Raw genomic sequence first — 19,087 nt, 5'->3', positions numbered from 1 at the left:
ACCTTGCAATTATAAGGGTATAATAGTACTTTAAGCACCTCCATAAGGACTCGTTTCGCTCCCTTTTAGGGGTCCAGTTCATACCCATTTTATCTATTTGAGTGTAATTTACTAAAATATGTAATAAAACTTTTTTATTTTTTGCGCCGCTTTCGTTTTTTAGTTTCTGGTATAGGGGATATTTTACCTTACTACTCCTGAAACATATACATACAGTTTAGAGTGCAGCTACAGGGGTACCTCTTGAACTTCTTTGTTCAAATCCTGCTTCTACTATGTAACTATGTAAGTTACAATAAAAGCCAGACAAACACTCCGGGTATCAACGTTTTATTTAAACACCTGAAATCTTGACCCTCCGCCTGCAGTTTGGGAAAGGCAGAGGTTTTGGGATCTGTGTGTGTGGGGATTGCTGTGTCTGGGGAGACCCCTAAATGTTCTGTGTGACCCCTAAATGTTCTCTCTGTGTTTGGGAAGACCCCTAATGGTTTCCCAGTGTCGCTCGCTTCAAAATAACCCAGAAAAGTAGCCTTGAGCCCTCGGTGACAGGGCGCTATGCCCAGAGGGACTAGGCTCCCCTTACCTGTGAGTGTGGACTGCGTCCCCCCTGGCCTCTCCCCCCCTCTGGCAGCAGGGCTGACGTGGCAGGGGTAAGGGCCAGGGAGGTTAGAAATAGAGAGGCAGGGGCACGGGGTCAGTCTGAACCCGGGCATGAGATTCCCGCCCACTCTGCCCTTTAATGTGAATACTGTTACATATGTTGGTTGTACGTGTTTAAAATAAAAAAAGGAATAAATAAATAACTAGAATTTATACTGAGTTTGTGTTAGTAACTCCCTTAACTTCTCCGACAGCTGTTGAGTTCCCCTTTGGCGCTTAACGTGTTAGAAACACGTGTCACTATTTCTCTGCATTAATTTGCAGGTCATTGGAAGAGTTGCACAGTGACAGCAATTTGTACACTCACCATCTTCCCCCGAGCCGGATCCTGGCTGAATACCGCCGGCTCCTCCTTTTCAGCCATTGTTTGCTCCTCCTGGCTGAATTGCGGCTGCGGTCTTATCCCCTCTCTGCCTCCGATCTGTATGAAGGACAATGCTTTTAGAGATATTCTGGGCCCTTCCAAGTCCCCAATCGGACCGTTCCTCCCCCTGACCTTGCAGCGCACAGTATTACCTGCTATGATGCCTCTCAGCATACCATGGTAACTCATTCTGAACATACATGTGTCCTTTCTACATGTTACTAAGCTCGTATGACCAGGGCCACAGACAGGTTTCCTGGGGCCCAGGACTAGAGCTTCCACCGGGGCCCCCCACCCACGTGTTGGCGACATTACGAGCACCCTCTCCCCCCATTTTCTCTTACACTGCCCCCTTCTCACACACCACCTCGCTCTCACCCCCCTCTTACACTCCCACCTCTGTCTCTCAATCTCCCCTCCCCTCTTACACCCCTCTGTCTCAAACTCCCCCCTCTGATCCCACACTACATAACCCCCATTCCCAGTACACACACACAATAAGCCCCCTCCCCAAATACACACACATACACAGTAAGCGCCCCTTCCCAAATACACACACACAATACGCACCCCCCCCCCCCCAAATTAACAATGGCACAAATAAATTAGCTTGTAATTAAAAATTCGTATAGCGTTTGATCCCTTTTTTACTGACCCCTCCTCAAATACACACACATACTGTACAGAGTAAGCGCACCTTCCCAAATGCACACAAACACACACACACAATAAGCCTACCTTCCTAAATACACACACATACACAGTAAGTGCCACTTCCCAAATACACACACATACACAATAAATACACTTCCCAAATACACACACACAATAAGCCGCCCTTCCTAAATACACATACATACACAGTAAGTGCCCCTTCCCAAATACACACACATACACAGTAAGCACCCCTTCCCAAATACACACACACAATAAATACCATTTCCAAATACACACACACACACACACACACACACACACACACACACACACACACACACACACACACACACACACACACACACACACACACACACACACACACACACACACACACACACACACACACAATAAAGACCCTTCCTGAAATACACACACACTAAGCTCGCTCCTCAAAGGTTGTCCTTTAATCAGATCTTACCCGAGGTGTCTCTCTCTCCCTGGGGAAAGTGCGCCTTTACGCTGGGAGGCTCCTTCCGCTCTGAAATGTCCAAGTATCCGCTCTACAAGTAGCTCACGTTGGGAGAAAACTCCTTGCAGACGCAGTCAGCAGCTGTGCAGGTTTTTGCAGTCAGCAGCAAGTGATAACAGCACAAGCCCAGTGACACAGGACTCAGGTACAGGGCGGTTGGGCTGTAACCACGGAAATCAGGTAGCACATAAACATGGCATTTTTTGAGCTGTAGAATGATGATGTGCGTCACATTCTGGGCTCAGCCCCTGAGCTCTCTCAGCTGCTACCAGCGTGTGATAATAGGAGAGATCCCTATACTGGGATGTGAGAAGAAACATGGTGGCCATTTACTGTAATACTGTGTCCCATAACCTGCTTTATATGAAGTGTCATTTACACTCATTAGTAAAGACGCTAAACATTGAAAAATAGCTTCTGGCAGCTTGGCTCATTTTCTCTACAAATGTTCAATGAGAAAGTTGAATTAAACATCTTGTGATTTTTCAAACGGGCTAAAGTGTTAAAATAAACCCTCTGGGAGGTAAGAGCTTTATCCAAGGCCGTGATCATACCAAAAGCTGCGGCCGCGCGCTCCCTCAGGGCGATGCGCCCGCCCCAAATCTGCACTGCAGGCAGGCGGCATCGAGAGGTGACAGGGAGGCGCAGCCATGACATCACACGAGCGCTTCGCCCTCATTGGCTGAACCGCTCAGTGACGCGTCGCCCGGAAAGATCAAATTCTGAGGTTTGTTCTAAATATCCTTGCTTCTCTCTCTTTCATCCAATACTGCACCGACACACTTTATTCGAGCAAATACCCGGTATGTACCTGGCAGATACCTGGAATGCGCCGCTCCTCACCTCTGACAAGCCCCGTTGCATTTGCCTTCCCAGCCTGGGTTCATGCCTGGCTGATGGGCGGCTGATCTGTTAAATGATAATGATTAGGATTTAATAGGCTGCAATGCTTCGCGTGTCTACCAAATGGCATAAATTCATGAATTGTAATGCAGTATATATATATGTAGTGTGCAGTATTGCAGCCAACGGGAATAAAATGCTTCAATCCCTGCCGGAAAATAACTCAATGCACTCGGGCAGAAAACAGTCACAAACCTCAATACACCCGGGTATACCCGAATTCGTGGGACTAGCCGAGCTCGAATAAAGTGTGTCGCCAGTGTATCCCTGTCCCCTCTCTCCCAATATCCCTGTCCCCTCTCTCATCCACTATCCCTGCCCCCCCTCTCTCCCTCTCCTCCAATATCCCTGTCCCCCCTCCCTCCCACTATCCCTGCTTCTCTCTCTTTCATCCAATATCCCTGTCCCCTCTCTCCCAATATCCCTGTCCCCTCTTTCATCCACTATCCCTGTCCCCCCTCTCTCCCACTGCCCCCTCTCTCTCTCATCCAATATAGGGTGACCAGATTTTTAAAATGAAAAACCGGGACACTTAAAAAAATTATTAATAAAACAATGAACGTCACGCCCCCGTTGCCATGACAACGAGACACCAACGTCAGGCGGTGACATGTTGCCATGACAATATGGCATCAAGTGATGCCTCGTCACCATAATGCATCCCGTTGTCATGTCAACTTGGAAATCGCTGGAAGTCACTTCAGTTTGATTTTTCCAGTGACCACAGCATGACGTCAGCACTATAAGCGCGGCCTTAGGCTGCGCTTATAGTGCCGGCGACGCGACGTCGCAGCAAAACAAATGTATTGCCGCCATCGCGTGCGCTTATAGTAAGCGCGACACGACGCTGGCGGCACAAATTTCTGAAGCCAGCCAAATTTGATTTTTCAGAGGCTGTCGCCACATGTAACAGCCTCTAAACCAATCAAAGACCTGGTCGCCCGCGACGTCGCCGGAAAGCGAATTACAACTTTCGCTAGCGGTGACGGGTGACATCATCTGTCGCGCGCACTATAAGCGCAGCCATAGGTTAATTTCACACCTCATGTGCCACCTCCATTTCTCACTCACTCACTCTCCCCCCCTCCCGCCTCGCATGTATTTATCTCCCCTCCGTCTCACTTTCCCCCCCCCCGCCTCGCAAGTATTTATCTCCCCCTCTCACTTGCCCCTACCTTACATCAATTACCACACTCTGCTCACACAATCCCCCCACAAAATACATACCAAAAACCCTGCAATACATAATAAAAATACCTGCCCCGCCAATACATATTAAAAAAACCCTCGCCGCCCCAATACATTTTTAAAGACCCCCACCCCCCATACATATTTAAAACAAATTGGGCCGCACAGGTAAAATCATCAACCCCATATACCCACCCCCCGCATCTCCCATCTCTCTCTCCCCTCCCCTGCATCTCCCATGTGTCCCCCTCCCCTGCATCTCCCATGTGTCCCCCTCCCCTGCATCTCCCATGTGCCCCCCCTTGCATCTCCCATGTGCATCCCCCCCCTGCATCTCCCATGTGTGTCCCCCTGCATCTCCCATGTGTATCTCCCCCCACCTATCACCCATGTGTCTCCCCCCCCCATCTCCCATGTGTCTCTCCCACCCCCTATCTCCCATGTGTCTTCCCCCCCCCTATCTCCCATGTGTCTCCCACCCTGCATCTCCCGTGTGTCTCCCATGTCTCTCCCCCCCTGCATCTCCCCCATATGCCTACCTCAGGCGGCTGGGGTTCGGCGGAGGTGGCTGCGGAGACGGGTTCAGGTAGGAGGCGGCAAGCTCTGGCACGCGCTCACTAACAGTAGGCACCAGAGGTGCCGCACTGCTAGCGAGCGGCTGGGGTGCTGGTCCGGAGGGAGGGACAGCCAGGGACCGGGGGGAGTTCCGGGACCGGAGGGAGAGCCGGGGACCGGGGGGGGGGGAGGGCCGGAGAGCCGGAGGGCCGGAGAGCCGGAGTGCCGGGACCGGAAGGAGGACCGAGGGGGAGGGCCGGAGTGCCGGGGACCAGGGGGAGTGCCGGGACCGAAGGGAGAACCGGTGACCGAGGGCCGGAGTGCTGGGGGGAGGGCTGGAGTTTTGGGGGAGGGAGAGCCGGGGAAGGGCCGAAGGGGCTGGAGTGCCGGGGGGGTGGGGGGAGAGGGAGAGCCAGGGAGAGCGGGCAGACAGACGGTCGCCCCTGCGACTGCTTTTTTTGGCAAAGTCCTGCCCCCGCATCCTCTTACCTTAAGCCAATCCCCTGCGGCCCGGTATTCAAAGCCCCGCCCCCGCATCCTCCAGCCAATCCCCTGCTGCCCGGCGGCATTCTAAGTCCCGCCCCCGGCATTCTCCTTCATTCAGTCCCCCCGGCAGCATAAAATACTTACCGCGCCGCATTATCCTCACCGCCGCTGCCCCGGGACCAGGGACAAAAACCGGGACGACTTAAAACCGGGACAGGACACAAAAAACCGGGACTGTCCCGGTACGAATGGTCACCCTAATCCAATATCCCTTCTCTCATCCACTATCCCTGTCCCCCCTCTCTCCCACTGCCCCCTCTCTCTCTCATCCAATATCCCTTCTCTCTCTCATCCACTATCCCTGCCTCCCCCCTCTTGCTCTCCCCTCTCTCCCCTGCTCCCCCTTCTCCTCTCCTTCCTCCCCTCCCTCTTCTCTCCTTCCTCTCCCTCTGTCTCTCCCAATATCTTGTTTTCCCACCCCTAAGGAACACACACACTGCGCTGTGCAGTGTGGGGTTTAATGGGGGGAGGGGGGAGAGGGGGTGAGATGTGGGGATTACAAAGGGAAGATGGGGGGGATTAATCAGGTGGGGGGGCTGATCCTTAAATTTGTCCTGGGTCCCATGATTTCTATTGGCGGATATATTCCAATAAAGAATTTCACTTGTGAGCACATTCACATGTCTTAGACAGGTCTGCAACCCTAATTCTTTATGGGACTCTTAGGGGTTCATGCAGTAAGCGGCGGAAAAATGCATTAGCCAGTTTAGCAATTAGCCATGTTTTTGGTGTGTTAAACTGGCTGTATGCTGTAAGGGGCGTATCCCTGGGGAATGAATGCGCCACCACCATTTGATGAAATGGCGTGTAACTGGTGGCGGGACGGCTGCCTGGCGAGAAGCTGCCGAGAAGCCGTCCCCTGCCGAGTTGTGTTTGCAGCAGAGAGGGATCCGCTGCTCTCTCGGCGCAGACATCAGCACAATAAAAATTATTTTTAAAACAACTTTTATTCATAGTGTACATGTGCAGGGGGTCTCCGGAGCTGAACCGCATTGATTTCAGGTCGGGGGAACCCCTGCTTCCCGAGATACAGACCCCTTTATGAGGTGCCGGTATCCCTCTGCATTTAAAGGTCCCGATCACGTGACCGCAGAATGTAAACAAAGCAGAGGGATACCGGCACCCCATAAAGGGGCCTGTATCTCGGGAAGCAGGGGGTCCCCAGACCTAAAACCAAAGCGGTTCAGCTCCGGAGACCCCCTGCACATCTACACTATGAGTAAAACACACATATCAATAAAGACTCGTTCCTTACCTTACAGGGTATCTGCTATGGTAGCGAAGCAGCATTAATATTTATTTAATAATACTGTACAGTGAGCAGGGGGTCCCCCGAGCTGAACCGCATCACTTTGTGGACCAGGGACCCCCTGCTTCCCGAGTTACAGGCACCGGTATGTGTGATCGGATGGGCAGTGTCGCCGCCATGTTTATAGCGTCCCATACGCTACGTGCCCGCAACAAATATGGCGTCCACACTGTAACCGATGCCCCAAACCGGAGCCTGTAACTCGGGAAGCAGGGGGTCTCTGAGCTACAAATCAATGCGGTTCAGCTCAGGGGGCCCCCTGCTCCCGCACAATATTATTAAAATACATTTATGCTGCTTCATTACCATAGCGGATAGCCGCTAAGGCAATGAAGGGGTTAACACATAATAGCATGTTTATTGGGGACTAATGCCCCCAATAAACATAGCAGCAATACACAATATACAATACAGTAATGGGCAACATTACTATTATCCACAAATGTATAATAGTGCAGTTGTCCATTTAAAATACATACACAACAATAAAGACATTACATACATATAGCACTCACCCATGTGCGGCTGCCACGATGAAGGCCATCCTCATCTTTATCCTGCCCATGCCCCATCCGCTTCTGCAAAACAGACACAAGAATAAAAACATCCAATGTAATGTCCCCTAACCCCTTAATCACCATAGCGGTTATTAACTGCTACAGTCCTTAAGGGGTTAACCCACCCTCACCCACATATCCTCCCCCACTAACCCCCCCCACCCCTGAGGCCTAACCACCCTCACCCACTACCCACAAGGGAGGCCTACCACATACCCTTGGGGCCAATACCCCCTCCCCCCAACACATACAGTACAATAATGTGCCAAATAACTATTATCCACATAGGGATAATACATTATTTGGCCATTATTAAACACAGTAAATACCGTAATAAAATAAAGAAAATTCTACTAACCTAATCAATAAGAAGGCTCCGTCGCCAGCATCATCCTTGGGGTCTGTTGCCAAAATAATAAATAGCCAATACATCTCAATGACATTAACATACCAATGAACCCCTTAATCACCTTATCGGGTACTAACCTCAAAGATAATTAAGGGGTGAAGCCATCCTGCAATGGCAACACCACTTATGCATAACATCCTCAATGAATAAAAAAGCAATTTCCTAAACAAATCTCATTTAATCATTCAATCAGAAGCCTCAAATGCCACTTAAAACATTGCATTTACAGTGTATACATGTAGCATAACAAGTAAGCTACATGTACATGCTGCAAATCAATGTTAACAATACAATAATCCAACTCAAATAGCCTGACATCACAAGAAGTATATTATGTAATCCAATAAAGTCACCATCAATGAATTAACAGACATGAATTACATCCCTAAACAATTAAAATACCAACCATGCCAATTACACAATTAACTATAGCTATCGCTACAGAGAACAAGTTCAAAACATACAAAAAAGGCCACCAAAAATTACAATATACTAAAGCAAACCTCTCCATAACCTACAGTACAGCATAGAACCCAAAAATTACATCTCTCTAATAATAAAATACATTTAACACACATCTATGCATAGCAGCATAGCCACAATCATTTACAATACAGTAAATCAAGCTTTAACAACACAATCATTTCTTACCCTGTATGTATATATCTCTCTAGACATACATACATACATACAGTGGCAAGAAATGATATGCATAAAAAAAAATTAACACATGAAAAAGCAAAAACAAACACAATTACATTAAATACATTTCTTTATTTAACTTACCATTACTTGCCCCCACCGACTCCCGTTGATCAGCTTACTCACGAACCAATCCACGAACAGGAACCCATAAAATAATAAACCAGAAAATAATAAACATTAAAATAATAAAACACGACAATCCAGGGGTCTTCTAGTTGTAATCCATCTTCATCTGTATTCTTCTACCTTCTTCTGGGGTCTTCTTGCCGTCTGGTGCCACGCCCTGGTCTTCTTTCTTCAGTAGGAGGTCCTTCCTGCTCGGCGGCTGGCTTAAAAATGAGACGACATACAGTAGGCTTTAAAAGGCCTATGACGTCACATTTTCGTCATATGGTTCCCACGGCCCTGATTGGGCCGTGAAAACCATGTGTTTTGGCCGATGTAAAAAAAAATGATGACGTCCCTTAAAGGCAAAGAATGCACAGCCAATCAGAATGGCTTTGCTTCAATTGCCTTTAAGATGACGTTTTAGATGAAGTGGGCTTTAAATGCATTTTTCCTGCCTCGAATGCATGCCGGGGGGGCCCGGTGCTGATATTAATGGTATCAGCTCCGGAGACCCCCGGCATCAATCCCAGCCAGGAAAAAGGACTGAATTTTTTCTAAGTGCCGATCCGCCACTCGTCCGCTGCCTCTGAGCAGCAACTTGCCATCTTTTTCTTGCGTGGCTGATCCGCCAGCAAAACGGTATTCTAGAGAGGCGAATAGCTCCGCTTAGCTACTCGCCTCTACTAGAATACAGCGTGGCGGAAAAAGTTGGATTTTTAGACGGAAAGTGCCTTCTCGCCCTGCCACCGGCGGAGAAATTTTTTTTTTTTTAATCTCTGCACTTTCTCGCCCGTTACTGAATACGGATAGGCTTTTTAGGCGGGAAAGTGTCGAGAAGTGCCTTTACGCCGCTTACTGCATGAACCCCTTAGTCTCCGTTGGAACCTCACAGGTTTATATATTCTACTCTAATTACGGGTTGCCAAGCAACCAACTGGCTATAAATATCAGGAGCCTTGTCCATTCAGTATCAGCCCTTTGAGAAAGTCGCCCTCTGGTGACGAAACGCGTCAGGGATTCCAATTACGCAATTATGTCATTGCGACACTGCGCACGCGCACGAGGCAGCATTGAAGCGCGAGATCTACATTGTGGTCATTCAAGTGGGAGAGGCGATCTACGGGACCATATGGACTGAATCTTTGTCGGCGAATTACACCACTGGCCTCCTGTGAACATCATCATCTCCACGCAGCCCTGAGGGAGCTAAGACTTGTGGACGTTTGCAGTGCAGAGACTGGATAGTGGTGATTTATTCACACATTGTTTTAGTTGAATTTTACTCTTGTGAGTGTATTTCTTCCCCCCCCTTTCCTTCCCTTTTAACATTAAATCAACAATATTACGCTATTTATTTATTTATTTTATTTATTTATAAAATATTTTACCAGGAAGTAATACATTGAGAGTTGGAGCGTGCGCTCTCTCTTCTTTCTCTTTTCTAGGTATTCTTGGATGTGGTTCATCCTACTTGAGAGCAGCCGGAGACCCCCACACCAGCATCTATTATCAAATAATTTTCATGGATTGATTGAAAAGGACTGGTTGGACTCTTTACCTTTTCTTTACATTTTTCGCACTTTCACATTTTTTTTAAATTTCGTGACGTTTATTGTGTTAAGCATTTTTGTTAATATTCTATGTCTTTTTTACAAATAGTTATACTTCGCATATATTACACAGTTTAGTTCACTTTATAACTTTAGTCACTATTAAGGTTATCTATTATAAGGATCTCAACATGCGAATTAAGGAGATGTACACGAGCGGACACCGAATTGCTGATATCCAATGCTGGTTAGCTACTTCTGGCATCGTTGTGCCAGCAACAACCGTGAGCTATCATGTACACGGAAAAAACAGAGAACGCAAAAGGGCACCAAGGGTAACTAACGCGTAAGTATACAGTATCTTTTGTATCTTTATATTGCAACAGTATACAGAATATATTTTGTATCTTTATATTGCAACAGTATACAGTATATATTTGGTATCTTTATATTGCAACAGTAATATAAAAATAACTAGTAGTATACCGCTCACCAGATAGCAAATATTATAGCCGGTGCAAAGGGATGGTACTGGCATAGCAAGTAAAAAGGAAGACAGCAGAGTGATCTCCCACAGATCCCTTTTACCACTGCACAGACAGGCTAGTAGGAAAGATGACAAGGAAATAGTGCTTCTTGAAAGAATTGGGAGTGAACTATAGGGGAGACCCTGGTAATCGCACCCAATACTAGGAATGATCAATTACCTAAAACTGCCTTACGGGCAAAACAATAAACTTTTATTAAACATTTATATGCACACACAGTATAACGACGCAAAAAATGAGTGGGTAATAAAAACAACTAAAACACAGGTACGGGTATATTCAGGAGGTAAATATGCAGTGGATATCTATTATTCTAATTCATTAGTAGAACCCTCCTGATGGGTAGCTCCGGTGGGGAAAATATACAGTGAAGATGGTAGTGCCTGATAATATGGCTATAGCAGATGGTGCTTACTAATGCAATGGCAAAATCTACCACCTAAATGCAGGGAAGGGTGTAATGGGAGTATATCTAATGCTATAAGTATAGCAGTACCAGGCAGAGGTACATCAGTCTATAACAGTCATTGATAGTCCAGAACGTGCTGTGGTCAGTGTAGCTGCTGCTGTGGCAGTGTTCCAATGATAACACTCCCACCATGTATATCATGTGCAGCTTTAGCTCTTGTACCCACAGCTAACGGCAGTGGCCTGTGTAGTACACTGTTGGGGCTTAATCGCCAAAAATACCTGAGCCTCCGGTACACCGACTCACACCCTCCCTCCCCAATAACAGAGCGATCTCACCCGTGACCTCCGACGTCAACGCGATGACGTCATCCCGACGTACGTTTCGCGCTCGGGGGCTGGCGCTTTCTCAAGGTAGGAGGTCCCTATTGAGCACTATTTCCTTGTCATCTTTCCTACTAGCCTGTCTGTGCAGTGGTAAAAGGGATCTGTGGGAGATCACTCTGCTGTCTTCCTTTTTACTTGCTATTGCAACAGTATACAGGATATATTTGGTATCTTTATATTGCAACAGTATACAGAATATATTTTGTATCTTTATATTGCAACAGTATACAGGATATATTGTGTATCTTTATATAGCAACAGTATACAGAATATATTTGGTATCTTTATATTGCAACAGTATATAGAATATATTTTGTATCTATATATTGCAACAGTATACAGGATATATTTTATATTTTTATATTGCAACAGTATACAGGATATATTTGGTATCTTTATATTGCAACAGTATACAGGATATATTTGGTATCTTTATATTGCAACAGAATACAGGATATATTGTGTATCTTTATATAGCAACAGTATACAGAATATATTTGGTATCTTTATATTGCAACAGTATACAGAATATATTTTGTATCTATATATTGCAACAGTATACAGGATATATTTTATATTTTTATATTGCAACAGTATACAGGATATATTTTGTATCTTTATATTGCAACAGTATACAGGATATATTGTGTATCTTTATATAGCAACAGTATACAGAATATATTTGGTATCTTTATATTGCAACAGTATACAGAATATATTTTGTATCTATATATTGCAACAGTATACAGGATATATTTTATATTTTTATATTGCAACAGTATACAGGATATATTTGGTATCTTTATATTGCAACAGTATACAGGATATATTTGGTATCTTTATATTGCAACAGAATACAGGATATATTTGGTATCTTTATATTGCAACAGTATACAGAATATATTTTGTATCTTTATATTGCAACAGTATACAGGATATATTTGGTATCTTTATACGTATTGCAACAGTATACAGAATATATTTGGTATCTTTATATTGCAACAGTATACAGGATATATTTGGTATCTTTATATTGCAACAGTATACAGGATATATTTGGTATCTTTATATTGCAACAGTATACAGGATATATTTGGTATCTTTATACGTATTGCAACAGTATACAGAATATATTTGGTATCTTTATATTGCAATAAGTGAGGAGAATGATGAGAACAGTACATTAAGGGTCAAATACACTCTGCAGGAAAAGCACAATCTCGCTGTATCCGAGACCAGCATAAAGAAGATGAGACGCAACATGGATGGAAATATGGACGTGTGAGGTTGGTACTGGACAGTACAGGAGGTAAAAGTGTTGTTTCAGAAACTGTACTGTACAGCTAAAATTATTTATTCCTTGTCATTACAGAGCATACCCCATGATACGGGACGCTAACAAAATCAATAGAGTGGTCCAGGCCCAGGCATGGATCGACAGCGGGGAAACTTTCCAGGATTGCATCTTCACTGATGAGTCTACTGTGTCGCTGGAAAGATTTGCAACCTTTGCGTTCCACAAAAAAGGTCGCATATCTTTGAAGCCGCGGCCAAAACACCCCGTGAAGCTGCATGTGTGGGGTGCCATCTCTAGGCGTGGACCTGGATGCATTGTCATCTTTGAAGTTAAAATATATCAAATATAATGTAGCCTTATGCACTGTACTTTACTAGTCTAGCCTTACTGTATGCACTGCACTGTACTATTGTGCAGTTTTTTGAGCACTTTTCTTGCTATAGGAATCATGAATAAAGCTTTCTTCCAAGACAATATTGTGCCTGAGATAGTGCAATACATCACACGCGAGTTCCCCAATGGTCACCGCTTCTACCAGGACAATGATCCGAAGCACACCGCATCAACAGCGCATATCCTTGAGCGCGGTACCAACTGGGTGAAGACGCCAGTGGAGTAAGTGCAGCAGACCGTGTCCCATTTTGGTTCCCACTGTTTTTACTGTGTACTGTATCTCTTAAACTAATTGTCCTTTTTTTCAAATGACAGATCGCCAGACTTCAATCTGACCGAAATGGTCTGGCATCATCTGAAGGACCATATCAGGAAAGTGGCGAAACCCTCCAAAAAGGACGAGTTGTTGAAATGCATAATGAGTTTTTGGAATGATGTACTCACCGTGGAACTCTGCAATAAATATATAGACTATATTGCCACTGTGTTGCCCATTGTGATCGCGCGCAATTGGCAAGCATCAGGAAAGTAGTGCTGTGCTGTAGTATTGTAAGTACAGTATGATACAGGTAAGTATGGCACAGATTTTTTCTTTCCCAATAGTCGGAGTACAGTATACAGTAGTTACAGTTTTTTCTTTACAGAGAGAGCAGCACCAGCCATCAGGTTACAGTACATAGTATTTAACAGTAGTCAGAGTATACAGTAGTACCAGTAAACAGTAGACTAGTTTGACAGTACTACGGTAACCGCCTACAAACTGCTCAAGCAGCACCAGCCATGTACAGTACATTACACAATAATAATACAGTACGCACATACAGTAACTGCACTAATTTGTTGTGTTCTTTTCGTTTCAGGAAAAGGGTGACCTGGTGGGAGGTGGGGTGCTGTGTCCAGTCTACTCTGCTTGTACAGTATATAAACAGCAATAGTGACGTACACAAAACCTCTCCTCTTTCAATGAACTACTGTACTGTTCACAGAGGGAGGAACAAGATACAGACGGAAAAAATAATATTACTATATACTGTACAGTACTGTATATATATATATATATATATATATATATATATATATAAATATATTATACATTACAGTATATATTATTAAATAATATTCTTTTAAATGTGCATTATTCATGTTTCCCCATGTTTTAAAAATGTTTTAAAAATGTTTATCCAATTTCAATCTGCCAGAAGAACTTAATAAAGACAGCATTACTGTATGTATTATTCATAATTATTTTTATTTTTTGGTTCCTGAGAAAATAAAATGAATATTTATTCACATTCCTGCTAATCATAATCATTGACAACAACCACAACCCCCCCCCCCACCCATTCAGTACACCAATGAATAAGAATGTATACCAGTATTACTTCTCTTGGCGTGTCTGTGTATACTGGTATTAACTCTCAGGGCCTGTACATGTCTACAGGTATTAACTCTCTGGGCGTGTACGTGTATACCAGTATTACTTCTCTGGACGTGTATGTGAATACCGGTATTACATCTCTGGGCGTGTATGTGTATCCCGGTATTACCTCTCTGGGAGTGTATGTGTATACCGGTATTACCTCTATAGACATGTATGTGTATACAGGTATTAACTCTCTGGGCGTGTATGTGTATACCGGTATTACCTCTCTGGGCGTGTATGTGTATACCGGTATTACCGCTCTGGGCGTGTATGTGTATACCGGTATTACCTCTATGGGCGTGTATGTGAATACCGGTATTACCTCTCTGGGCGTGTATGTGTATACCGGTATTACCTCTATGGGCGTGTATGTGAATACCGGTCTTACCTCTCTGGGCGTGTATGTGTATACCGGTATTACATCTCTGGGCGTGTTTGTGTATACTGGTATAGTTCTCTGGGCGTGTATGTGTATATCGGTATTACCTCTCTGGGCGTGTATGGGTATACCGGTATTACCTCTCTGGACATGTATGTGTATACCGGTATTACCTCTCTGGCCGTGTATGTGTATACCGGTATTACCTCTCTGGGCGTGTATGGGTATACCGGTATTACCTCTCTGGACATGTATGTGTATACCGGTATTACCTCTCTGGGCGTGTATGTGTATACAGGTATTACCGCTCTGGGCGTGTATGTGTATACCGGTATTACCTCTATGGGCGTGTATGTGTATACCGGTATTACATCTCTGGGCGTGTTTGTGTATACTGGTATACTTCTCTGGGCGTGTATGTGTATATCGGTATTACCACTCTGGACGTGTATGTGTATTCCGGTATTACCTCTCTGGGCGTGTATGTTTATTCCGGTATTATCTCTCTGGACATGTATGTGTTACCTCTCTAGGCGTGTACGTGTATACCGGTATTACCTCTGTGGACGTGTATGTGTATACCGGTATTACCTCTCTGGGCGTGTATGTGTATACCAGTATTACTTCTCTTGGCGTGTCTGGGTATACCGGTATTACCTCTCTGGGCGTGTATGTGTAAACCGGTATTACCTCTCTGGACATGTATGTGTATACAGGTATTAACTCTCTGGGCGTGTATGTGTATTCCGGTATTACCTCTCTGGGCGTGTATGTGTATACCGGTATTACCTCTCTGGGCGTGTATGTGTATACCGGTATTACCTCTCTGGGCGTGTATGTGTATTCCGGTATTACCTCTCTGGGCGTGTATGTGTATACTGGTATACTTCTCTGGGCGTGTATGTGTATATCGGTATTACCTCTCTGTGCGTGTATGTGTATACTGGTATTACTTCTCTTGGCATGTCTGTGTATGCCGGTATTACCATTTTGGACGTGTATGTGTATACCGGTATTACCTCTCTGGGCTTTTATGTGTATACCGGTATTACCTCTCTGGGCGTGTACGTGTATACCGGTATTACCTCTCTGGGCGTGTATGTGTATACCGGTATTACCTCTCTGGGTATGTATGTGTATACCGGTATTACCTCTCTGGACATGTATGTGTATACAGGTATTAACTCTCTGGGCCTGTACTTGTATACAGGTTTTAACTCTCTGGGCGTATATGTGTATACCGGTATTACCTCTCTGGACATGTATGTGTATACAGGTATTAACTCTCTGGGCGTGTACGTGTATACCGGTAGTACCTCTCTGAGCGTGTATGTGTATACTGGTATTACTTCTTTTGGCATGTCTGTGTATGCCGGTATTACCACTCTGGACGTGTATGTGTATACCGGTATTACCTCTCTGGGCATGTATGTGTATACCGGTATTACCTCTCTGGGCGTGTATGTGTAAACCGGTTTTACCTCTCTGGACATGTATGTGTATACAGGTATTAACTCTCTGGGCCTGTACATGTATACCGGTATTACCTCTCTAGACATGTACGTGTATACCGGTATTACCTCTGTGGGCGGGTATGTGTATACCGGTATTACCTCTCTGGGTGTGTATGTGTATACCAGTATTACTTCTCTTGGCGTGTCTGGGTATGCCGGTATTACCACTCTGGACGTGTATGTGTATACCGGTATTACCTCTCTGGGCATGTATGTGTATACCGGTATTACCTCTCTGGGCGTGTATGTGTAAACCGGTTTTACCTCTCTGGACATGTATGTGTATACAGGTATTAACTCTCTGGGCCTGTACATGTATACCGGTATTACCTCTCTAGACATGTATGTGTATACAGGTATTAACTCTCTGGGCGTGTACGTGTATACCGGTATTACTTCTCTGAGCGTGTATGTGTATACTGGTATTACTTCTTTTGGCATGTCTGTGTATGCCGGTATGACCACTCTGGACGTGTATGTGTATACCGGTATTACTTCTCTGGGCGTGTATGTGTATACCGGTATTACCTCTCTGGACGTGTATACTGTATGTACAGCGGTATTACCTCTCTAGGCGTGTATGTGTATAGCGGTGTTACCTCTCTGGGCGTTTATGTGCATACCGGTATTACCTCTCTGGGCGTGTATGTATATACCGTATCACCTCTGGGTGTGTATGTGTATACCGGTATTACCTCTCTGGGCGTGTATGTGTATACCGGTATTACCTCTCTGGGCATGTACGAGAATACCGGAATTACCTCTCTGGGCATATATGTGTATACCAGTATTACTTCTCTGGGTGTGTATGTGTATACCGTTATTACTTCTCTGGTCATGTATGTGTATTCCGGTATTACCTCTCTGGGCGTGTATGTGTATACCGGTATTACCTCTCTGGGGGTTTATGTGTATAAAGGTATTACCTCTCTGGGCGTGTATGTGTATACCGGTATTACCTCTCTGGGTGTGTATGTCTATACAGGTATTACCTCTCTGGGCGTGTATTTGTATACCGGTATTACCTCTCTGGTCGTGTATGTGTATACCGGTATTACCTCTCTGGGGGTGTATGTGTATACCGGTATTACCTCTCTGGGTGTTTATGTGTATACCGGTATTACCTCTCTGGGCATGTATTTGTATACCGGTATTACCTCTCTGGGCGTGTATGTCTATACCGGTATTACCTCTCTGGGCGTGTATTTGTATACCGGTATTACCTCTCTGGGCGTGTATGTGTATACCGGTATTACCTCTCTGGGAGTGTACTGCACCGACACACTTTATTCGAGCAAATACCCAGTATGTACCTGGCAGATACCTGGAATGCGCCGCTCCTCACCTCTGACAAGCCCCGTTGCGTTTGCCTTCCCAGCCTGGGTTCATGCCTGGCTGACGGGCGGCTGATCTGTTAAATGATAATGATTAGGATTTAATAGGCTGCAATGCTTCGCGTGTCTACCAGATGGCATAAATTCATGAATTGTAATGCAGTATATATATATATACTGTGCAGTATTGCAGCCAGCGGGAATAAAATGCTTCAATCCCTGCCTGGAAAATAACCCAATGCACTCGGGCAGAAAACAGTCACAAACCTCAATACACCCGGGTATACCCGAATTCGTGGGACTAGCCGAGCTCGAATAAAGTGTGTCGCCAGTGTATGTGTATACCGGTATTACCTCTCTGGGTGTTTATGTGTATACCGGTTTTACCTCTCTGGATGTGTTTGTGTTGTGATACTGTATATTGAAGCAAAAGGTGTTTGAGGTGAGGTACATAGGACCCAGCACCTTCCAGGGTGTGTTCCCTTCACTCTCACCTGCGCCCTAATTAATGAGCTTCAAGGTTAAAAGGCAGCACAGACAGCATCCTGTGCTGCTGCTGTGCTGATCTGAAGGCACACACACAGACAGCCCTGTGAGATACTGCAAAGGGAAGCTGCAGGTACAGTGTCTAAAGTGGGGAAAGAGCTTAGTTTCCCCCACTGTTAGTTAGGGACTAAGCTGTGTTAGTCAGAACTCTGAAAAGGAGTTAGGTTTTTGTTTCTATTTTTATGTTGTAAGTTAACCCTGTTCCTGCTTTGTACCTGGCAAATAAACCCTCCTGTGCATCAACACTACATTTCCCTGCCTTTGATCTGGATTCAAGAGACTGCAACGTGGTGTGGACATCACAATTGTGGAGAATGCGGGCAATTCTAACCTCGCTCCATTACAAGCAAACAGAAAATGCTGCTATCCTATTGCGGGGTTTGCAGGAGATATATCAAAATCCAATAATGAGAGCTTACAACAGATGACAAAGTCACAAACTGAAAGTACTGCGGCGTTAGTACAGCAGATGGCGCTGTCTCAGATCAGATGCTAAAAGAACAACAACACGAGACGCAACTTCGCCTACACCAGGAGCTCCGAGTCTTGGGGGAGAAAATTACCGCCCAGACTAGCGTGGCCCCACAAGTCGCTAAACAGGTAAAATCGCACCTTATTCAGAAAATGACGATGGACGATGACGTTGAGGTGTACCTGTTAACTTTCGAGCGCACCGCAGTACGCGAAGGGTAGCCAGTTGAGCAGTGGGCTGGAATAATTGCTCCTTTTCTGGTGGGGGACTCGCAGAAGGCCTATTATGACTTGGAACCAGAGCAAGCGAAAAACTATGAAACCCTGAAGACTGAGATTATGGC

This window comes from Ascaphus truei, chromosome 2, assembly GCF_040206685.1.
Source record: "Ascaphus truei isolate aAscTru1 chromosome 2, aAscTru1.hap1, whole genome shotgun sequence".
NCBI lineage: Eukaryota > Metazoa > Chordata > Amphibia > Anura > Ascaphidae > Ascaphus > Ascaphus truei.
Note: the sequence above shows the minus strand (reverse complement) of the source record.